This window comes from Peromyscus maniculatus, chromosome 2 (genome assembly GCF_049852395.1).
Source record: "Peromyscus maniculatus bairdii isolate BWxNUB_F1_BW_parent chromosome 2, HU_Pman_BW_mat_3.1, whole genome shotgun sequence".
Classification (NCBI taxonomy): Eukaryota; Metazoa; Chordata; class Mammalia; order Rodentia; family Cricetidae; genus Peromyscus; species Peromyscus maniculatus.
The window spans coordinates 11,292,040-11,314,333 of record NC_134853.1 but is presented as its reverse complement, the minus strand read 5'-3'; the positions used below and the strand labels follow the sequence as shown (position 1 = coordinate 11,314,333).

At 38.9% G+C, this 22,294-nt stretch overlaps 1 protein-coding gene across 3 annotated transcripts in view; it reads right to left on the bottom strand.

Annotated features, from left to right (window-relative positions):
• Hnf4g (hepatocyte nuclear factor 4 gamma) overlaps positions 1-22,294 on the bottom strand; it is a 136,231-nt gene that overhangs the window by 70,985 nt on the left and 42,952 nt on the right. Inside the window, exon 2 of one of the 3 annotated variants that reach the window (XM_076563773.1) lies at positions 9,591-9,710. The exons of the other annotated variants lie outside the window; for them this stretch is intronic. The gene's annotated coding sequence lies outside the window, so the exon portion shown is untranslated. The remainder of the gene's footprint in view (positions 1-9,590; positions 9,711-22,294) is intronic. 3 annotated transcript variants of the gene reach the window in all.

The following is a 22,294-nucleotide window of genomic DNA, read 5'->3' as shown; positions in this document are numbered from 1 at the left end:
TAAAGGGATTTATTTCCAGAGGGAAGTGGCTGTGCCCAGGGACACATGCCCAGGGGCAGGCCACTGGGCAACTTCCCATGCAGAGTAGGGAGATGGTTCTCTGTTTAACAAGACAATGTCAACAGGCTGGGTAAGGAGAGCAAGGCTTAGTCCTGCTGCCCAGTTAGGAACAGCAAAACTCTGTCACTTGTGTTAGAAGACAGCTCTCTTGATTGGTGTGGCAAAATACAATTAGGAAACTTTTCATATGAGCTATTTCAAACAAACAAATCAATATCTTAGGTCAACACTCATTCCTTAGAAACAGCGTGAACTTTGAATTCTAGAAAAGTGTAACATGGTAAGCCACTGGGTATTTCACATCACTTGGAAAAAGCTCTTATTGGATCGTAAAGCTCCTCTCTGACTTTCAGATGCCCATGTGTGCTCAACACTCACACCATGAAGAGTGACAGCCCTCAGAGAGTCAATATGCCTTAACACTGTCACTTGTCAGACAGAAGGAAAGACTGAGCACTAAACGTGAGCCTGAAAAATGTATTAGTTTTTCCTTCACACAGCAAACAATTATAAGATGATGGTATAATGACTGTTTAAAACACTACCCCTGCTTCATACAGAAGCGAACCAAGAGTGCTTCCTTTGCAGTTTCTACAGTTTAAAATTCAAACGTGTTCCCAGCGGGAAGAAGAAGCGAGATGACCAGCCACAGCAATAATTAAAAATGTATTAACTTGCGCTCGTTTTCTTGGGTGGGCAGTGAAAACTCTGAAGATGCCACGGAACAGCATCTAAGGGAAAGACTAGCAAACTCTTTCAATATCCACACGAGAAAGTCTCATTAAACTACTCTAAAATTTCCAGATAAGCTGTGGCCAGCTAATTTATTTGCTTAAGTAACTAAGGAACTGTGACATATTCCCTTACTGCATCGCCATTCAGAGAGGCTTCTCTGGTCTAATGCTAATAACCAATCAGTGGACAAGGTCCAAACACCCCCACACCACCACAACCCCCACAGACACACACCACACACAAACACCACACACACATATACCATATAAACACACACATACTACACAAACACACACATACATACAACACACACACATACCATACCACACATCACACACACATACACACATACCACACAAACACACAGCACACACAACACACCACACCACATACCACACAACACACACATACATACATACACACACATACCACACAAACATACAACACACAACACACAACACACACACACACACACACACACACACACACACACACACCAAAAATCTTTGTCTATGAAAATGGGTCACAATGTCATCATGTTCAGGGCATTTTATATACCTCCTAGTAGTCATCTTTGTATCACTGTTTGAAGTGAACTGAATGCTTTTATTGAAAGTTACATGAAAGTTCTGTGTGTCATGTCTAGTAAGATTCATCAAATTTCGCTGCTAAAAATGGATTGAAACAATTTTTTTTGTGTTAGAGAACAAAGGCATGCATTGCTTGGAAAGCATGGAATTTTACACAAGGAACTATTATTTACTTATAATTTGAGTTTTTTGTTCATTTTGATAGTTTATAGGTTCTTTTCATTTAAAACTTGTAATATGTAACTTTTTTTTTTTTTTTTTTTTTTTTTTTTTTTTTTTTTTTTTTTTTTTTTTGGTTTTTCGAGACAGGGTTTCTCTGTGTAGCTTTGCGCCTTTCCTGGAGCTCACTTGGTAGCCCAGGCTGGCCTCGAACTCACAGAGATCCGCCTGCCTCTGCCTCCCGAGTGCTGGGATTAAAGGCGTGCGCCACCAACGCCCGGCCGTAATATGTAACTTTTATTGCTATGAAATTTGGAATGTTGATCTTACATTTCTCTGTGTTTTGGAGACCCTGGAATCCTACTACTGTCTTTTCTCTTCACCCTATGTCTTGCCCCTTGAAGGATGAGAATGGCAATTTCTCAAACACAACAAGAGAGGATAGTGAAAATCAGTAAGCACTCCCTACGTGATGCTGACACACTGTCGTTACAACTCCTCTGAAGAAGTGGCCCCCCTCCCCAGCATATATGTCTGTTCATGTCTGAGACAGACACAAAATTAAGCTTTTAAAAAGAGTTCTGTGTCAAAGAAGAATGAGAAGATGGTGATCTATAAACATCCTCCAGCGTCAACAGCTTCCGAAATGTAAAACGCACTTCCATGGCAACTTCTGGGTCTGGCTCAAGCACAGGAATCAAAGAAATGAATCATAAAATGCCAGAGGTGAAGGAATTATGTATGTAATCGAGATCAGGAACCTTCCAAACCTTTAAGAAACATTCAAGAACATAACACAAATTAAATTATAAGGAAGACAAAATCAGCCTTGATCTGGAGGACTCCCAAAACACTGCTTGAAAGCCAGTCACCGTCTAAATCTCTCCTCTGACAGGAAGAATGATGACAGGGAAACACACACTCAAGTCATGAGGAGCCCTGGAAACAGAGTCCTTCCCTGGTTTCTGTGTAGTAACATGTGAAACAGTATGACACAGCTTAGGTGTATTGTAGCTAGAGTTTTCCTGCCTTGCCCACAGTCAGGACAAATCTTTGTCACTCACCAGTCCCACAACCACTCAGACCCAACCAAGTAAACACAGAGACTTATATTGCTTACAAACTGTATGGCCATGGCAGGCTTTTTGCTAACTGTTCTTATAGCTTAAATGAATCCATTTCTATAAATCTATACCTTGCCACGTGGCTCGTGGCTTACCGGCATCTTCACATGCTACTTGTCATGGCGGTGGCTGGCAGTGACTCCTTCCACCTTCCTGTTCTTTCTTTTCTCCTCTCTGTTAGTCCCGCCTATACTTCCTGCCTAGCCACTGGCCAATCAGTGTTTTATTTATTGACCAATCAGAGTAATTTGACATACAGACCATCCCACAGTAGTGTATTTCATATCAAGACCCAGAAAAAAAAATTAGATGTCATATTTTGATGTGAATAAATCAGTAACAGATTTTTATAAACTGCGTAATTTGGTTTTATTTTAACTCCTATTTTACTATTCAGTCTTGGGTTACATAATGAAAATTATGCCTTCATTGAAAATCGAGTCAGATAGATGATTTTCCCAAAATTATATTTAATTTTACTGCATATATTAGATATCCAGTTAACCAAACTAAAAGTTTATGCTACTACTAATTCCTAATAAACTTTTTATTACTTGTATAAGTAAATAGAAATGAGTAAAATACTACTTACAGAGTCATTAGGCATATATTTATTAAGAATTACACAATTCTTAATTATCCAGGATTTTAACTCTAAAATAAAATTTATATACACATCAAAAAAAGTCTAAAAATTAGAAAATTTTAATTATGAAACTTCATGATATGTTTTGTTTCCTTTTTGGATAATATGATATACACCCTAAACAATTGAAAGTAACACTAAAAGTATTTTCCTGTAATTGATGCTAATAAATTTGAAAGCACTGCAAAGGGTAAGCTTCTAGAAACACATCATTGTTGAAAATTCAGTATAAAAGGAACAGAATTAGGAGCTTCACCTTTTCCTGTCTTATTTTTACTAGATTTTTCATTTTCTTCCCTTTGTTTAGCATCTCATAAAATCTTCTTTTCACACACAGTAACTAAGTAAATAAGGAACATTTATCTTATTCTCCCTTCCCAACCAGTTTCTAATAAGAAAAATGTTTGTTCAGCCAGTTAACACACACACACACACACACACACACACACACACACACACAGCCAAAAGTCACTTTGATCCAATAGGGAATGAAAATGCTCCTGGAAATCATTTCTGTGCTAGCTTTACCCTCGAACACAGCTCCAAAGACAGTGTTCCCCAGTCCAAATACCCACTCTGCTGAATTGTCTCCAGAGGCCATGAATAACTTCTCTTTCTCTAAAGACATGCCACTGATCATCCATCCAGTCAATCTGCATCTGATCGTCACACTATCAGTGAAACACGCATGAAGTAAAAGGTTTGCTGTGTGTTCTACATAGGCCATGTTTAGGTTTGATCATCTTTGGACTGTAGAAAATTTCTGCTACAACTAATTTTCTACCACTCGCTAGTAAAACTTCAAGATACAGATGAAGAAGCTGATGGAACTAGTTTTTATTCTCTTATATATTACAACCCAACAACAGGTTTTGCCTCTCTGTCCTCCCCCTCCACTTGATCCACCCACCAGCATCTCCCCTGAGAAAAGAACAGGCCAACCAGGGACAAAAAACAAATGGCATAATATGCTACAATAAGACCAGGTACGTGCAATCACATCAAGGCTGGATGAGGCAACCCAGTAGGAGGAAAAGCGTCCCATAAGTAGGTAAAAGAGTCAGTGACCACCCTCACTCCCACTGTTAGGAGTCTCACAATACCAAACTTATCTGCCATAACATATATGCAGGGGACCTAGGTCAGACCCCAACAGGCTCCCTGATCTCTGTGAGCTTCTATGAGTCCCAGTCAATTGATTCTGTGGGCCATGTTCTCTTGGTGTCCCTGACCCCCTTCGTTCCTCTGATCATTCCTCCTCCTTCTCTGCAACACTCCCTGAGCTCTACCTAATGTTAGGCTGTAGGACTTTGCATCTACTAACATTGGTTGCTGAATGAAATCCCTCTGGTCTCTTTGATGATTAATTACTCTGTTAGGCTCTGGCCCCAGAACACTCTTCAGACAGAACAAACTGTAGGTCCTCCAAGTTGAAGATTTTGTGGCTGAGTTGGTATCCCAATCCCTCCACTTGAGGCCTTGCTGGTTACAGAAGATGGCTGGTTCAGGCTCCCTGTCCCCCATTACTAGAAGTTTTTGCTAGAGTTACTATAGTATATTCCATAGAGTTCCCATTGCACAATTAATTTTCTACTATTCACTAGTAAAGCTCCAAGACATAATCAAAGATGCTGATGGAACTCTTAACAAAGGTTTTAGCTTGGTCAGTGATCTTAAGAGTTCTATTGGCAGAATAATACTGCACTTAAATATTAAGGACCACTTCTGTCCCAGATACTTTGCATGACTACTTCAGTCTTTTCTCATTTAGTTCCCATCTTAGGAGAAATGTATTTTAAAATAGAGAAAGCTGACGTCTACAATGCTATAGTAACTTGAGCAAGGACACCTACTCTCAACACACATTTCTCTTTTGATTTCATTTTAGAATGGAATGCACCACTTTTCTTAACATTCAAGGTGGGCTCACAACTCTTGTTTCCACATTCAAGCACGTACTCTTGAATTGATATAGACTTCCTATCTTCACAGAAAAAAATGTGTTTATTAGAAAATCCACTGTACAAAGACAATGATTTTAGTGAGCACATTCATAGAATTCAAATGGTTTACTCTTTCATAATAACATGACTTAAAACATTTAAGAGTCTTCAAGCCAGCCTGACAAATGCTCTTCCACTCACACTGACTCTGATGAAGCTGTGATCTGTCAGTGAACAAGACCTGTATAAAGCAAGGAGTTGGAAGGGGCTAGACTAATTTTGACACTCTTCAGTTTGCAGTTGCACTTTAAACCCAGATTGGCCAGATTATTGATCACTACACTGAACCTCTGTTGTTCTCCTTTATTATTAGGAAGAATAACGCTTCCTTGTTGTCAAGATTGGCCTTAAACTATGAACTCAAGTGGTTCCCATTCACCTCATCCTCTTAAGTTGCTGAGTCAACAGGGGAAGGGCTAAGGTACCTTGCTAAAACTAACTAGATGCAACAAAACAATCCTCTATGCTTGCTATTCAAATTGAATCTACTCATGAACAGTAGAAAAGCGAATACTGGGTGATGGGGCACCTACTTTCATTCCTGTCGTTGAGCTCATGCAACTGGAAGTGCTTTCTGCCCTCTGTCTACTCACTTATTGCTCAGACCTGAAGAGCACAAAGAGACTTAACCTTAGGCAATTTGGAAAGTTCAACAGAAACATATACTTCTATCCTAATGCTGTTTATTTGGTGAGGAAGCTGAATGCATACTTGCAAAAACAGGTAAAAATAAAAGAATTCTTACCATAGAACTGTGTACAGCATAAAACATGATGCAAATAACTCACATGAAAGTATACGAAATGCCAACTTTTAAAAGCAGGCCTTCAGTTATATTAGCTCACCACAGATAAGTGGCCTCACCAGGGAAGTTTTCTAGTAATTTCAGCCTAAAAAGTGGAGGAAGTAAAATAAATCTCATATTGAGTAGCTGGGAGTAAGACAAGCTTAGATGTACAATTTGGGTCAGAAATTAAAAGTAATTTAGAAAACTATATACACACTGCCAGTTGGATACATCCAACATATTTTAGTTCCTTCTCCATATAAAGAATTATATTTTTGTGGTTTACTGTAAATGGAAAATAAGACTGGGAACTGAGAATTTTCTTGGCATTGAAAAATAAAAATAATAAATGAATAACTTTTAAAAACCAACCTCATTGAAGCTGTAGGTTTTTAGCACTCATCAATATGACTGCTCTATGAATCATTAGTGGGTCATAAAATAAGAAAGTTCAATAAAATAATTATAACCTCACATGTTTATTTTGTTCTAAGACTTAAATGGGGGACCTTTGTACCAGCAATGCCTAGAAACAGAGGGTTTTTTACACGTGTGAGTGTGCATGCAGGTACACACGCACACACAAAAGATACACAAATTTGTGCAGGCTCATATTTTTCTCTTAATACTATGAACTTACATATAAATGCTCTTGTGACATTTATAATGCTTGATGTCACATATTTCCTTTAATAAGCAGAAAAGACTTCTTATATAATCTCCTTTTTAAAGTGAATAACTTAAGCCATTTATTCCTTAAAACAATAAGTGTGATTTTTATAGTCCTTGACTGCTTTCTAATTTACTATGAATACTGAGTCAATTCAAACTAAAAAGCAATGTTCAATGTATAGGGATACTGACCCTTTGTGTTTAGAGTTCTAGTTTACAGAAAAGGTCTCATCATTATCCAACCCATTTTAAGGAGAACATGAATCTAATATTTTCATCCAATATTCAATCTTTCAATTTTCCAAATTATATATAAAATCAGAAACAGTCAAAAGTATATAATTTCTGAAGCGAAAATAATATATTCAAAATAGATATGGTCAATAAGACTATCTTCTTTCATGGCAAAGTAATTGTTTTACACACAAAATGCACCAGGTGAATGCCAGTTCATTTGGGAGAGCTGCGATTTTACAGCCTTCTACTTAGTGATGCATAATGCTGTTATGGTCAGGCAATGCCAGCTTCATTCCACACTAGCCTTAATCTGGCCTGCAAGGGAAAGGGACTCCTTTTCTCACAGAAGATGCTTTTCTAGCAGTAAGCTGATGCCTTCACAAGATTCCTTTCCAGTCTCTGTCCACTGTTCTCTGGTGGCAGCTCCTCCTCACTACAGAAATTCTCCCAATCGTCACAAAATGTTTGTCCTATTTGTCCCAGCTTCTATTCTTTAACCGGCCATTAAACATTGTTCCCTCAAACTGACTAACCCCCTTTTCAAAGTTTTATACAATTTTTGGTTAGCATATTGTCTTAGGGTCACTGTTGCTGTGATAAACACCATGACCAAAGCAATTTGGGAAGGAAAGGGTTTATGTGGCTTGTACTTCCATATCTCTCAATGTTCATCATCAAAGGAAGTCAGGGTAGCAGCTCTTACTGTAGGCTGGAGCCTGGAGGCAGGAGCTGCGGAAGAGGCCATGGAGGAATGCGCTTACTGACTTGCTCCACATGGCTTTGCTCAACGTGCTTTCTTATAGAAACCAGGACCACCAGCCATGGGGTTGCACTTCCCACAGTGGGCTGGGCTCTTCTCATGGATCACTAATTAAGAAAGTGCCTCACAGCTTCTATCTCTACCCCAGTAACATTCTACTCTCAGGAACCCCTTTCCTCATTATTGCCTTCCACAGTCTCCTTCCTCAAAACCTATTGTGACCCACTTTCTAGTTTCATGGCTTCTACCCTTGTGGATGACCACATAAAAACACATAAATAAAAATTAGAAGCTAATGTATCCTCACAATTCTTTCTAATCTTTTCAATCCAATCTCACTGTACCTGACAGGTTAATGTTTTAAAAATCTCCCTAACATAGTTCATTAAGTCCCCTTATGCAAACAGAATCAGTGGACCGATTAGCAGGGTTCTTAGCAATTCCTTCATGATAAAGAACAAGACTTCTGAGTGGACCTCATGTCCCCTTCACTGCTTTCCTAAATTCCAGTTTAGATAAAGTTGGTTAGCTTACTATTTCTTTCTGCAAAGTTATTTATACATTTGTCTCAAGACTTGGTATTTGCTTTTTTCCTAAAAACAATATATCCAAAAATTTTAAAGTATGATCTGTAGTGAGATATATAACTTTAATTTTGACCAAGTTGACAGAGAAGCATGTTTATTTGTAGGTTTTCTGCCATTATCACATAAATCTAAATAATTTTCATGACATAATGACACTGACTGTCTTCAAATCATCATCTACTGGATCCATTTCACCTCCAACTTAATAAGCATCCTAATTTAAATATTCTCACCCATATTTTCCAACCTTGCTCTTTTTATTGGACTATTCTAATTACATGTCTCATTCAGCTATTAGTTTGCTCAATTAATTAAAAAGAAAGTGTCAAACAAAAAAATGTAAAGTCTATGTTGAAAGTCAGAAACTTCTTTTTCCTTAAGGGACCAGGAGCAGAAGCAAGTTATGGCCCTCTTGGGGTTTCCAGTGTGGACCCTCTTGTGTAACTGTTTACTATCAGTTGAAAATGTCCTCTGTGAGGGATGCTCACTGACGCTCTGGAAATAAGTGAATTTTTCAGTACTCAGGAAGTACACAAAACTCACAAGCCTCAGGAATCTTCTGAAAGGTACAGGATTCCCAAGGTCCTTACCCAAAGTTATATGAGTAGTAGCAGTTACGTGGGAGAGGCAACTCCCTTATAGCCAAGTTGCTTGCAAGATCAAAAGAGAATTCCAAAGAAGCAAGTTTTATGAGTGGTCATCCATGATGGCAAATTGGGTTTTCATTCAAGCAGGCACCTTTGAGGCCCCTATATTCCTGTAACTCCTCATCCACACACCTGTAACTAACCTCAACCCACTCACTGTTTCACAAAGTTATAATAATGGGAAACTTACCATGTTTGGCTTTTTGCTTTTTTTTTTTTTTTTGGCAAATTATCCATATGCCTCAAACTTTACTATTCATTTTTGTCTAGGTGGTTGTGGTCAAAGTCTTTCCTAGAGTGAACAAACTTTTCTTCACATGTTCCCCTTGGAAAGTCACAAAAGATGACTCTGTAGCAGAGGTCACCTTGCTCTTCTCAAAGTGTCAATCACTTCCACTCTCTTCACAGCTACTCCAGGCCCCTTTTCCTTCCCTCAACTTTTACATGTTCCATCATATACTGAAGAACACTGTGCTGACTTCCAGGTGTGGAATCTTGACTGTCCACATTGCACTGTGTACCCTCAGTTACCACAGGAACCAATAAAGAGGAACGGAGCTGAGGGGCACTCTCAGGAGTCCACTCCCCGGCTTTGTGGAGTCAGGCCCCCAAACCTCTCCACTTCTCTCAAACTCTGTTTCCTAGTCTGTGAAAAGAAAGGATTGAGCCATGTCAGTGATGCTCAGGTCCTACCAGACAGGGTCTGGAGGGACAAGCTAGTGCTCCCTAACAGGACGGGCTCCTCTCTCTAACAAGCAGTTCCATAGGTCCCTTTCTGCTGCCACAATTAAAGACTATATATGGCTTTGAAGAAAAAAAATAAAACCTCAGGGCTGAGTCGTGTGTGTGTGTGTGTGTGTGTGTGTGTGTGTGTGTGTGTGTGTATGCAGTTGTGAGTATACATTCTCATGCATGTAGAGGTCAGAAGAGGATGTCAGGTGTCTTCTACTGCTCTTCATCTTATGTTCTGAGATGTAATCTTTTACTGAATCTGAATCTTGCCATTTCACCTAAGCTGACTGGTCATCAACATCCTAGGGTACCTGTCTTTGTCCATCAAACCAAGGCTAGGGTTATAGGAACACAAAAGCAACACGGTAAGGTTAGAACATTCGTCTTTGTGTATAGAGCTGTGATAGGATCAACACATATGTAATATTTTCAACAGCTACAAAAGATACATAGTATTATGCCCATTTTTCCATACAAGAGAATGAAGCTGAGAAAGCCTGGCTGTCTTCATCAAATCTATGACTAAGACATAGAGATATCAAAGTCTGCTTTCTTTCTAATCTTCTAGCTTCCCTTGAAAGAAGCTAAAGGGCCTGTTTTGTCCTGTTCATGGTTTCTGTTTGTGCATGATGTAATCCTCGAAACTTGGGAAATATAGTTCATCATTATTCTTACTTTGTCAATTAGAAAACCAAGGTTCAGAGAAGGGAAATTGTTGCCCTAGTCAAGCTAATTCAACAAGGCAAGGATGGAGTTCAGTTCCTGGATTCACACACTCTGCTCTTTCCTCTGCACCAAACTGACCCCTCTCAAGGACAGAAAGGGGAGCAGTGAAATGACAGAACAGAGGTGGCAGGTGGCGTGGGGCAGGTGGGGGAATTCTAAGAATCCCACTGTTTACTCCCGAGAGCTACTGAGTCCAGTGAGGTAATTTCATGGAAAGTACCTTGAAAAATCTGAATCACTCCAACAACACCAGGCACCATTATTAATATCACATATCTTTACAAAGTTCCGCATGGTGATTAGAATATAAAAGAACCATACAGTAAATTAATTGCTTAGAAACCCTACAGAAACTGAGACAAAACGAGGACAGACAGTTTGACACTCTGAACACCACGGTGCAGAGTTGGTGACACAGGCTGGCTTTCTCGTCATGATATACAGTCCCTACTGGCAGTGGAATAATTCAAATTTTCAATTTTTCTTGGATTTCATCACGAACTCAATCAAAAGTATGAAAGTCAGTATTTTAATATCCTTGCACGTAGTGAAAAATAAATAGTATGCCCCACCACCTGAACCCTTCAAGCATTTTTTATTTTGATTGTCTTCCCATTATAGTGAGAGATTGTCGGGATTTTATCAGGGAGATCACCCACACAAGCTAGAGTGTTATTATGGTGCCCGCAGTGCTGTAAGTCACGGGACGGATGAGTGATTAAAAGCCATGGACTTGTGACAAGGACCATAAGGAGATCAGACAAGAAGCTACCCTCCTTTAAAAGAAGGAGAAAAAAGAAAAAAAGATCAGAGTGAGTTAACACCTTGCACACCTCTGCAGTGCAAATACTGCAGCATTATTTGATTAGTATGTGTAGTTTTTGGGATTGGATTCCCTATAGCAAAGCACTCACAAAGGGCAAAAAGAAGAAAACAGTATTTATATAGAGAATGACCTTGTAACTGCTGTGTTGACATTGATCCAGTTAAGACAGTGCCATTTAATATCCTTAACACAAACATCATGTACTGATATTAGCAAAACACAACTTGTTTTGTGGTTTCTTTTATTGACAGGCATTATACTTTCCTGGTTCACTGAATAATTTAAACTTAAAAATGCATTTCTATTACAATTAAGTTGCAGAAAACTTAATTCAATGATCTATATTTGTTGGGCAAGGGATAAGGTGAGGAAAAAAAATGACCCTCAAGGAAATGCAAGCTCTAGAGTGGGAGAGAAGCAATGAGATGAAATTCCACAATTAAGTATATTTGAAAAGAATACCCATGCCATGTGGATAAAGGAGAGAATAATTATTTCAAGACATAACCACAAAATATTAACAATATTCTTTCAAGCAAAAGAAAACAGCAATTACCATAGGTAAGTTTTCTTTTTAGTAGTTCTTAAACATCTAAATTTTAAAAAGATTTTTGATGTTTCTACAATAAAGATATTCATGAAATACACATTTAGATACAAATGTTGTATATTTATAATACACACACACACACACACACACACACACACACACACACACACATACTTCCACTCATATCAAATAAAGTGCTGGAAATTTACCAAGGATGTTGTTCATGCCTTATTTGTGTTAAAAAATTATTTTATTACAGAGCAATATCCCCTTCCCAATGAAATAAAATCTTTAAGTCATAGTTGGGCAGCATGCTCTGAAGCCCCCAATGGGAGGCCACTGTCTCCAGAGATGAGACAGGTAAGGCCTGAAAACAAAGCTAACATTTGATCTGGTTCCTGAAGACAGATACAGATTTGCTGAATATAGAAGACAGTTTATGACTCTCTAAAGGCTGACTGAAGAGATGGCTCAACACTAACTGCTCTTCCTGAAGACCTGGGTTTCAATTCCCAGCACTCACATGGCAGCTCACAACTGTCTATGGTGTGACTCTAACATCTAATACCCTCTCATAGGCATACATGCAAGCAAAACACCAATGCATGTAAAATAAAAATAAAGAGATTATTTTAAAAAGGAATAAGGGGGGATATGCTTGTTTTGTTTTGATTATTTTTTAATCAGTGTCTTGATTAGCACAGGCTTGTCCTAAACCCATAATCTACCTGTCTTAGGCTTTGAATATTAGGAATATATATATATATATATATATATATATATATATATATATATATAATACCCAGTCAAGAATAAGTTTTGTAGCATATATTCTATGAATATTGAATGTTGGTTGGGGAAAGGAAGCTGGAGATTGGAGGTTCTCTAAGTAAGAAAGTAATGGAGTAGGGTCTTAAAGTACTTAGATGTTAACTAAAGATATTTGAGGTTTATCTTCTAGTCAATGGAAGCCAAAAACTCAGTATCTGGGGCCTCTAAGCACAGACATGCTCAGGTGTTTCTCTTAAAATACGATGCTTCTGCCTCCAGGGTTTTATAAGAAAAAGTTTTAGTTAAATGTGAAATTTCTTAGTTAAAAAAAATGAAGTGAGGAAATTTGAAAGGCAAATTGAGCTGAATCTAACAGAATCTTCCTAATTTAGTGGTATAAGCCTGTAATCCCTGCTTGTTGGAAGGTTGGAGCAGGAGGATCACATACCTAAGGTCTGGTTGGGCCACAAAAAGAGTTTGAGGCCAGCTAGAGAATCACACTGAGATCCTACTTCAAAATCAAAGTGAAGGGGACTAAGACCAGAGCTCAACGGTAGAGCACTTATCCAGCCCAGGGGCCCTAAGCTCAATCCCACCATATTAATATACATTGATTTAAAGATTAGAAAGGAGAAAAACACCAGGGTAATTCAAGGAGAAACTGATAATGAGACATTAAGGAAACGTAGATATTATTAAACAAAGCATCTCTGAAATGACTGGTGTTGGATGGGAATCAGAAACGTCTGGAAGAGTCAATGTCAAGTATGAATCACAGGTCTGACACTTAGAGAGAGATTGTAGTCGATTCTCCTTTTTTTCTATAACTACTAAATTAAGATATTCAAGAGGAAGCCCAAGCCAGTGAATGAGTAACTTTTTCATTTTAATAAGTGAAGCTCCTTTAAAAAGTTTAAGGCGGCTTCTGATAATGACCAAAGAACAAACAAAACATTAGGTACAGCAACAACACTCAAGCCATTCTTATACTTTCCTTCCCATAGAGATTGCATTATCTCCCCAATTATTCAATTCCTTGTGGGTGTACTCCATACCCACACCCTGTGCTATATTTTACAGGGCTTCTGTGATGGGTGGAGTACACTTCCGCAGACCAGGCAACTGCATTGAGAAGTAGAGTCAATGTGATGTAATGACTCACTTGGCATTTACCTGAGAATTTACCAGAGTTTTTCCTGCTCCTTCAGCCAGCACTTAAATCTGAAACCCAATCAGAACTCTGTGCTTTAATTTGAATCTTGAAAAGCTTAGCCTCAAATAAGCAGATTACAGCCCTGTAAGTATAAAGCTGGATAAAACAGAGTAAAACAGTAAGAGGTTTATGTCCATTTAAAAAATATAGGTGGCATTATTATAGTAATACCTGACTACTGTAGTTCTTCTCCCAGTAAAAGTGTTTTTCCTAAGATATCAGCTTTTTATGAAGCCACAACCTCCTATCTTAAGCTGCTTTCTCAGTGACAGAGAAGTGATAATGAGGAGCAAGGGCTAGTCACCAATGAAGAAATTACTTTGGAAACACAGAAAGCATAACCTTTCAAATAGTCTTAGCATTGAAACATAGTACATTTTATGTTGCTTTTTAATTCATAAAAACTACATAACCTAGGACATGTCCATTGCAATGGAGTTCTCCAGAAAAAGCAAGTCTTCTCTTTTAGTGTTGGTGAAAAGGACCAAAAGGAGCCCTCTCTAGGAAACAACAGCACTCACTGGTTCATGGGAAAGAAGCCAATGAATATGATGGAACAGAAGTGGTCACAAGGAATACATGTCCAACCAGAGAATCCTCAGTGTATTATAAAATTAAATGTACAAAGGAGTTAATAGAATGGATGATGGGTAGAAAAGTAAATGTGATTACAAACTAACCCCCTCAGGCACCTGACCAAAGACATAATTATCACTAAAGAAAAGATACAATTATTATATTATCTAATATATATTACATTATATCATACAATTATATAAAATAAAATTTTCTTATTATACTATAAATGGCCTAACTGTTAAATATTATATAGTATTGTATACACATTCATATAGAAATATATATGACAGTATTTTTATTTCAAGAAAAGGAACTATTGGACAATAGTGGTTTTTCAAATGTGTGTGTACATTCAAGTGTGCATACACATCATCTAGAGCATCTACTGTTAATATGGACTCTACAGATCCCCCAGATTTGATAGAATTAGACTGAAAACTTGGCTATGTATTTTTTTTATGTTTTCATTTTTCTTTTGAGTGCTGAGAATTGAACGGAGAGCCACACATATACTAGCTGACAGGCACTCCACCACTCAAGTACACTCCTAGTTGAATTTCTTTTTAATATGTATGGATGTGTTTGTTTTCATGTATATATCATGTATGCACATATAGCACGTGTGTGTATATTGCCTGCAGAGGGCAGAAGAGGGCATCAGAACCCCCGGAACTAGAGTTAATAATGATTGTAGACTGCCATGTGGGTGCTGGGAATCAAACCCAGGTCCTCTGGAAGAGCAGCCAATGCTCTTACTTTCTGTCTCACTGAGTTTTAGCAGCACACAGGCATGGCTCTAATGAAAGTGAATGAAGGTGACCCAACAACCATTTGTGCTTCGAAAAACTGCTGATATTCTGCTCTTCGTTACTGTGATATACCAAGTATACACTGTGGATTTCATTATGACATTTTCACATGTGTGAATTTTGGCCCCATCTCTGCCTCCCGAGTCTCATCTCTCATGCGCTGATCGTCTTGTTCTTCCTGTCTCCCTTCTTACTCTAGAGGAGGGAAGGGGGCTAGGGCTGGAGTTCAGTGGGAGAACACTTACCTCTCAAAGCTTGCCACAGCAGCTGCGAGATGACCCTGCGTCCACCTCATGGCCCTGGGATTTTCGATTGCCTTTCCTTTATGAAATGTGTTCCATGTCTCACACATAGTAACTGTATCGGATAACCCTTCCTTCCTTATCCCTTTTCTGTCACTGAGAAAGCAACTTAAGAAGAGTGGCTGTGGCTTTTATCCTTTCAACAGTGAGGATAAAAGGAAGAAAGAAAAGAAGGAAGAGAAAGAAAGAGGTGGGTGAAGGAGGGAGAGGGGAAGAGTGAAGAAAAAGGGAAAGAAAAATATGAGGAGAAAAAGTTGAGAACCCAGCTGCCTGTTAGAAATTAAGTACTGAATGACCACACACTGTCCCCCAAAAAACAAAGTGCAGGTGGTGGGGGACAGAGGAAGATGCTTGCTGCATAATGAGCACTCATGCATATCATGAAAAAGTGTAAGAGACACCTGGCCATGACTCCCAGAGGCATGCTAAGCTAAGACTAGGATTCTGAATATTTACTTTCTACCAAGGATCTTCGTAATGAAAACATAGGGAAGGATGATCAGAAGCAATGAGCTGAGCACAAGACCTGAACCTTCTGCTGTGGGAGATGTGGCCATTACTCTTTAATCCTCATTGTTGGGCTAAGCATGAATGAGGACCTCATCCAATGACAGTACTCTATGCAGAGTATTTATAAATGTACACAAAATTAATGAACTGAACTATATAGACAACAACATGGAATAAACATAAACAAGCACATAAACATGTTAGGGACATAAATTTAAAATACATAAAAGGTATTCATATAAATATATACAGTATTTGCCAGTCTGAGAAGGATATAAGTTCATTTAAATATATTTATATATTTAGACCCATATGCAGACAAATTTTTTGTAAAAAAAAGATAAGACAGAAAATAGACAGAAATAAGAATATAATTGTTAAATATGTGAAATATATGTATATTTGTATGGGGGGGTGTGTATGTAAAATAAGCAAGCTAAAAAAAGCAAATATAACCTCATATACATATACTCAGGCTAACATTCATGCTCAGTGAAAACAAAAGATTGCTCTATGGTGATACATCTAACCTACAAAAAAACAAAGAAGCATATTTTCATCAAAAGAATGTCATTCAAGGTAAAGTTCATGTGAACAGTCCACAGCCCAGTCAAGTGAACTGACTAAATATGATCATATGTATTTGATTATTAGGAAATAGTTATCTTGAGAAAACACTTGACTCAGAAAAAAAAAAGTTACAGGAAGTTTCCCCTTGGATGACATAACTGAAGTTATAAAAGTTATGAAAAGTTATCCCTTGAGAGATATAGCCGAAGAAGAGAGAAGGAACAAAAATCTCTGGAAAAAGAAAATGTTGGCTCAAGTGAAAAGGATCATATATCTAACATCTAGGAGTTAGACAATTTGGTATCTAAAAATCAAGAACCTATTTGACTAGTTTACTGGCTGGTTTTGTGTGTCAACTTGACACAAGCTAGAGTCACCAGAGAGGAAGGAGCCTCAGTTGAGGAAATGCCACCATGAGATCCAGCTGTAAGGCATTTTTTTCCAATCAGTGATCAATGGAAGAGGGCTGGTGGTCCTGGGTTCAATAAGAAAGCAGACTGAATAAGCCATAGAAAGCAAGCCAGAAAGCAGTCCCCCTCCATGGCCTCTGCATCACCTCCTGCTTCTGGGTTCCTGCCCTATTTTAAGTTCCTGTCCTGGTTTCCTTCAATGATGAACAATGATGCTGCATTGTGAGCTAAATAAACCCTTTCCTCCCCAACTTGCTTTTTGGTCCCGGTGTTTTTTCGTAGCAATAGAAACCCTAACTAAGGTGAATATTGAATAAATGTGTCATTTAAAATCTCTTTAAAATTACTAAATAAATATTTCAAACACACACACACACACACACACACACACACACACACACACAAAATGGAGTTAGCAAATACATACTAGCTGTTTTCTGATCTATGCGCACACTCATTCTGCATGCGGTACATGACTTCCTTGGAAGCATGTACTGCACAAACTCCCAAGGATGACACAAGAATGTAGGCGAACAGTAACAGTTCCAGCTATCCCAGGCTGCCTTCTCTGGTCTCAATAAGATGAGGCATCTCAAAGGGTGTAGGAGCAAAGTCAGTGCTAGAGAAGAAAAGGGATCAGTGTTGAACCTGAATCCTGCTTTGCATTGAGGATACTTGCTAGTCTCTTCCTTCACTTTTACATCCTGGTTTGCAGACCCAAGAGCTGAATGAAGCTCCCGAATACTTGGCCCTACCTTTAGACTTTTATCACGTGTTTTTATTCTCTTTTTGTTTTTTCACAAAGGAAATATTTACATTGTTTAGTTTTTAAGCCTCAGATGAATTTTATATTTTGGTTATTACATTTTTAGGCTCTAAGACTTTCTAAATCTGTTGGTTTAAAGTTATAAAAATTATAAAATACACCATACATTTATACAATATTATCCTTAAGATTTCCTTTGAAAATTTTGTTTTTGGTGTGTGTGTGTGTGTGTGTGTGTGTGTGATGATGATGTTTGTGTGTGGTATATGTACTTGTTAGCATTGGTGTGTGGACATATGTGTTCAGGTATTGGTGCATAAATAGGTTTGTGTTGTGAAGGCCAGAAATTGGCAGTGGGGATGTCTCCTCCATCACTTTCCACCTTTATTCTCTGGACCAGTCTCTTAATGAATCTGAAGTTCAAGGCTCCATCTTGGCTTGCTGACCAATGAATTTCAGTAACCCGCCGATCTCTGCCACCTGCCACCAACAACACTGGAGTTATAAGCACAGAAGGCCATGCCCAGGTTTTTGTGTGGTTCTGAGTATCCAAACTCAGGTCTTCATTATTTAAAGGCAGGCACTTTAGCAGCTCAGTCATCCCCACAGTCCTCCTTGGCTATTTTTATCCCTTTGATTAGTATAGGTATTTAGACTGAATTTATCAGCCTCAGTTTTCACTGAAAATATCCCCTCTTCACTGACTGATTAGGTAAAAGCTGATAACCTTGAGATGTTGAGCTAATTAATTCATACTCATGATATATGTGTTTGTGTGCATGTGCCTATTGACATCATCCTTACTTAGCTTTGGAATTTTTAACATGAAATAAACATGCATGTATACCACACACATCATAACATACACATAAAAAATGTGCACACACACACACACACACACACACACACACACAGCCGGGCTGTGGTGGCGCACGCCTTTGATCCCAGCACTCAGGAGGCAGAGGCAGGTGGATCATTGTGAGTTCGAGGCCAGCCTGGGCTACAGAGTGAATTCCAGGAAAGGCTCAAAGCTACACAGAGAAACCTTATCTCGAAAAAACAAAAACAAAAATAAATGCATGCACACAAACACACACACACACACACACACACACACACACACCACTCACATATACATACATGCACACCTGTATAGAGCGAAATATAGGCTCTCATGCTATCTTAAGTGTAGCTAAAACTTGTATAATGTATGGTGTATTTTATAGTTTTTATAACTTTAAACAAATAATTCGAATTAGAAAGTCTTAGAGCTAAAAAATATCATAACCAAAATATAAAATTGACCTGAAGCCTGAAAACTAAACAATGAGCTCTCTTCACATGTTGATGCATACCTTTCAACCTAGGAGTTATTCAGGGATATCAACAGACTTAAACCCACTTGGGTGGGTGGTCAGTTGTGAGTGGGAGATAACATTTCAAATTACTAACCTGTAACTTGACGGCCTCGGGAAAGTTAACCGACCAAGAGACAGAATTACATGGACTTGAAGAAACTAAGAATTTCATCCAAGAATGAAATGTAGGGATTTCTGAAATGTAGGAATTTCACAACAGGACAACACCAGAGAGACAGCCAGGTCTAAGTGACAGATACTTAGAGCAGCACGGGGGAGGGGGGGGGCGGCGGGGGGTTGGGGTAGAAACAACGCAATATTCTCTCAGCAAGAGAAACAATAAAATGATGAGGATACAACCGTCCAGGTAAATCGAGTCAGGACACAAACAAAAAGGTCAGTTTCGAATTTCAAGACTAAAAAGAAAACTGCATGAATACGAGAACAAATAACCCACACAAAACAAATCTACTATGATTTCCTACAAAGTAAACACAGATTTGAAGGGAATTTAAGTTTAGAATGATTTCAAGCACTTGCGATGGAGAGGGAAAAGGAAAAGGCATTCCACTTGAGTAGATCAGGTGACCTTTCCCCCACCTGTGTCCTGGGTTTACAAGTGAACCAGTGCCACAAAGGCTACTATACTGTGACTCAGCACTGGCCAATATTTGTGGAGTGTCAACAGTATCTACACATTTCCGACGTTAGAGTGTATACTTAGTAAAATAAAATAAAAATAGAGTTGGCGAAGTGGTTGTAGAAAACATGGTAAATATAAACCAAAGCAAGCCACAGAAAGAGAGTTCAGCAAATGAGGTGTGCCTGTAGAGGTCCTGGCTGCTGCTGATGCTATTTGGGGAGATTGTGGGACCTCTGGGAGGTGGGGCCTACCTGGAGGAAGCAGGGTTCTGAGGGTCAGGCCTTAAAGTTTATTACCTAGCCTTACTTTCTGTCCTCTCTCTGAGTACTGACTCACCTGATTACGGGTCCACAGAGATGTGAGCAACAGCTGCCTCACATTCCTGCCGCCCATAAAGCCGCCACTGCCGTGCCATCTCAGCCATGATGGAGCATAGCCCTTTATGGGGCCGAATAAATCCTTCCTGTCCTAGATTGCTTTTGTCAGGTATCTGGCCCCAGTGACAAAAAGTGTAACTAACACACTTAGAAAGTAAAGAGAGAGTACGGACTCCACTGGAGAAAAGAAGTGAGCTTTTGTAAAAACCATGGATAAAATAACACCCAAAAATGTGAATGCCAGATATTAACAGGAGGGCCGGGACAGTTCCGGCAAATGAGGCAGCCTCTGCTTTCATATCAGGAGTCAATGATGTTTCAGAGTGGACAGGCATGAGACCAGGGAATCGAGAGTAACATTCCCAGGAGAAAGACTTTGACAATAACAGCGGCATGTTGCCTCTAACAATAGATTTAGAGTAGCACAAAGATGGAGAAGAAATAAATCCTACTGTATACAGTAGGGATTGTAGAGTAACATTCCCAGGAAAAAGAATTGTCATTTTTTAATGATCTCTAAAACGCTGAAGCAAGGTTTACTTTTCATATAATAAGTATGATCAAAACATAATCCCTTACCGTTGGAGAGATGGCTCAATGGTTAGGCACACCATTTGCTCTTTCAGAGTACCTGGGTTCAAGTCCCAGCATGCACATGGCAGCTAACAACTGTCTGTAACTCCTAACTCCAGTTCCAGGGTCTCAGGCTCTCACACCCTCACACAGACATGCATGCAGGCAAAACATCAATGTACATAAAACATTTTTTTAAAGATACATAAAACTAAATAGAACATGAAGGCCCCATAACGGCAAATGCCTTCATCAGACTCATCATTTAACTTAACTTATCATATAACTCATCAGAGTTATCAAATGCCTAAACATAACAGACAGTCTAACTAGGATATAATGGTGCACCACTATAGCCTTAGCACTCAGAGGTTGAAGCAGGAGAATGGAAAAAGTTGAGGCTACCTTGCATTACAATATGAGCCCACGTTTTAAATAAAAGTCTTAGTGACAAAAGTGAATGAATGAGGTATTGAATAGTGCATGAACAAATAAATTTGTTAAATAAAAACAAGACCTACAGCCAGGCGGTAGTGGTGCACACCTTTAATCCCAGCACTTGAGAGGCAGAAGCAAGAGGATCTCAGTGAGTTTGAGACCAGTCTGGTCTACAGAGTGAGTTCCTGGACAGCCAGGACTGTTACACAGAGAAACCTTATTTTTAAATCAAAACCAAAACCAAACAAACAAACAAAAAAAATCCAAAGACCTACAGAGTATTTTCCATACCTAGAAAACACAATTCAGCAACTTTGTCAACAGTACTTACCCAATACATTCTACACTACTTTATCAGGCTTCTCTTTTATTTTATAAAAGATGAATGGAAAGAAACAAGCATTTACTGAATCCCTCTCAGCTAAGTGTGTAAGTATGGTCCCCTGCTAAGGTTTGAAATTTGACGTAACTCACACCAGTGTCCACTCAAAGAGATCATGGGGAGAGATATATCTGTTTACATAGATGGGTAAGAACTTTCTTCAATTTCAGTGTTATCACTTTATTAATGCTTAATCTTAGGGATTATATTTTTCAGTCCACAAAATTCTCAGTACTAGTCTAATACTGAAATAGACATACAACTATCTGTACTATACTTAGGTCAGCTCTTCAACAACTAGGTAAGCAGAATAATGGTTGACAAAGACATCCTAGAGTTGGTGACTTGATGCGTGAAAAGTGGCTTCGCAGCTGTGATGAAAGATTTTTTTTAAATCAGGGCATGCTCTGCAGAAGGACTAGGACCCTTAACACACGGAGGAGGGGCAGCATAGTCAGGAAGGGAGAGGAGATGACAGAGGCAAGTTTGAAGAAGGGAGGGAGGGAGGGAGGAAGCGAGGGAGTGAGTGAGTGAGTGAGTGAGTGAGTGAGTGAGTGAGTGAGTGAGTGAGTGAGTGAGGGAGGGAGGGAGGAAGGAAGGAAGGCTCATACAGCCAGAAAAAAAGTGGGGGGAGGGTTTTTCCCTAGTCTCCAGAGAAAGGCAGTCCTGCTGACACCTTGATTTTTAGCCTGGGAAGACCCCTTTTGGACTTTTGACCTCCAGAGCTATAAAATGATGAATTTCTGTGATTT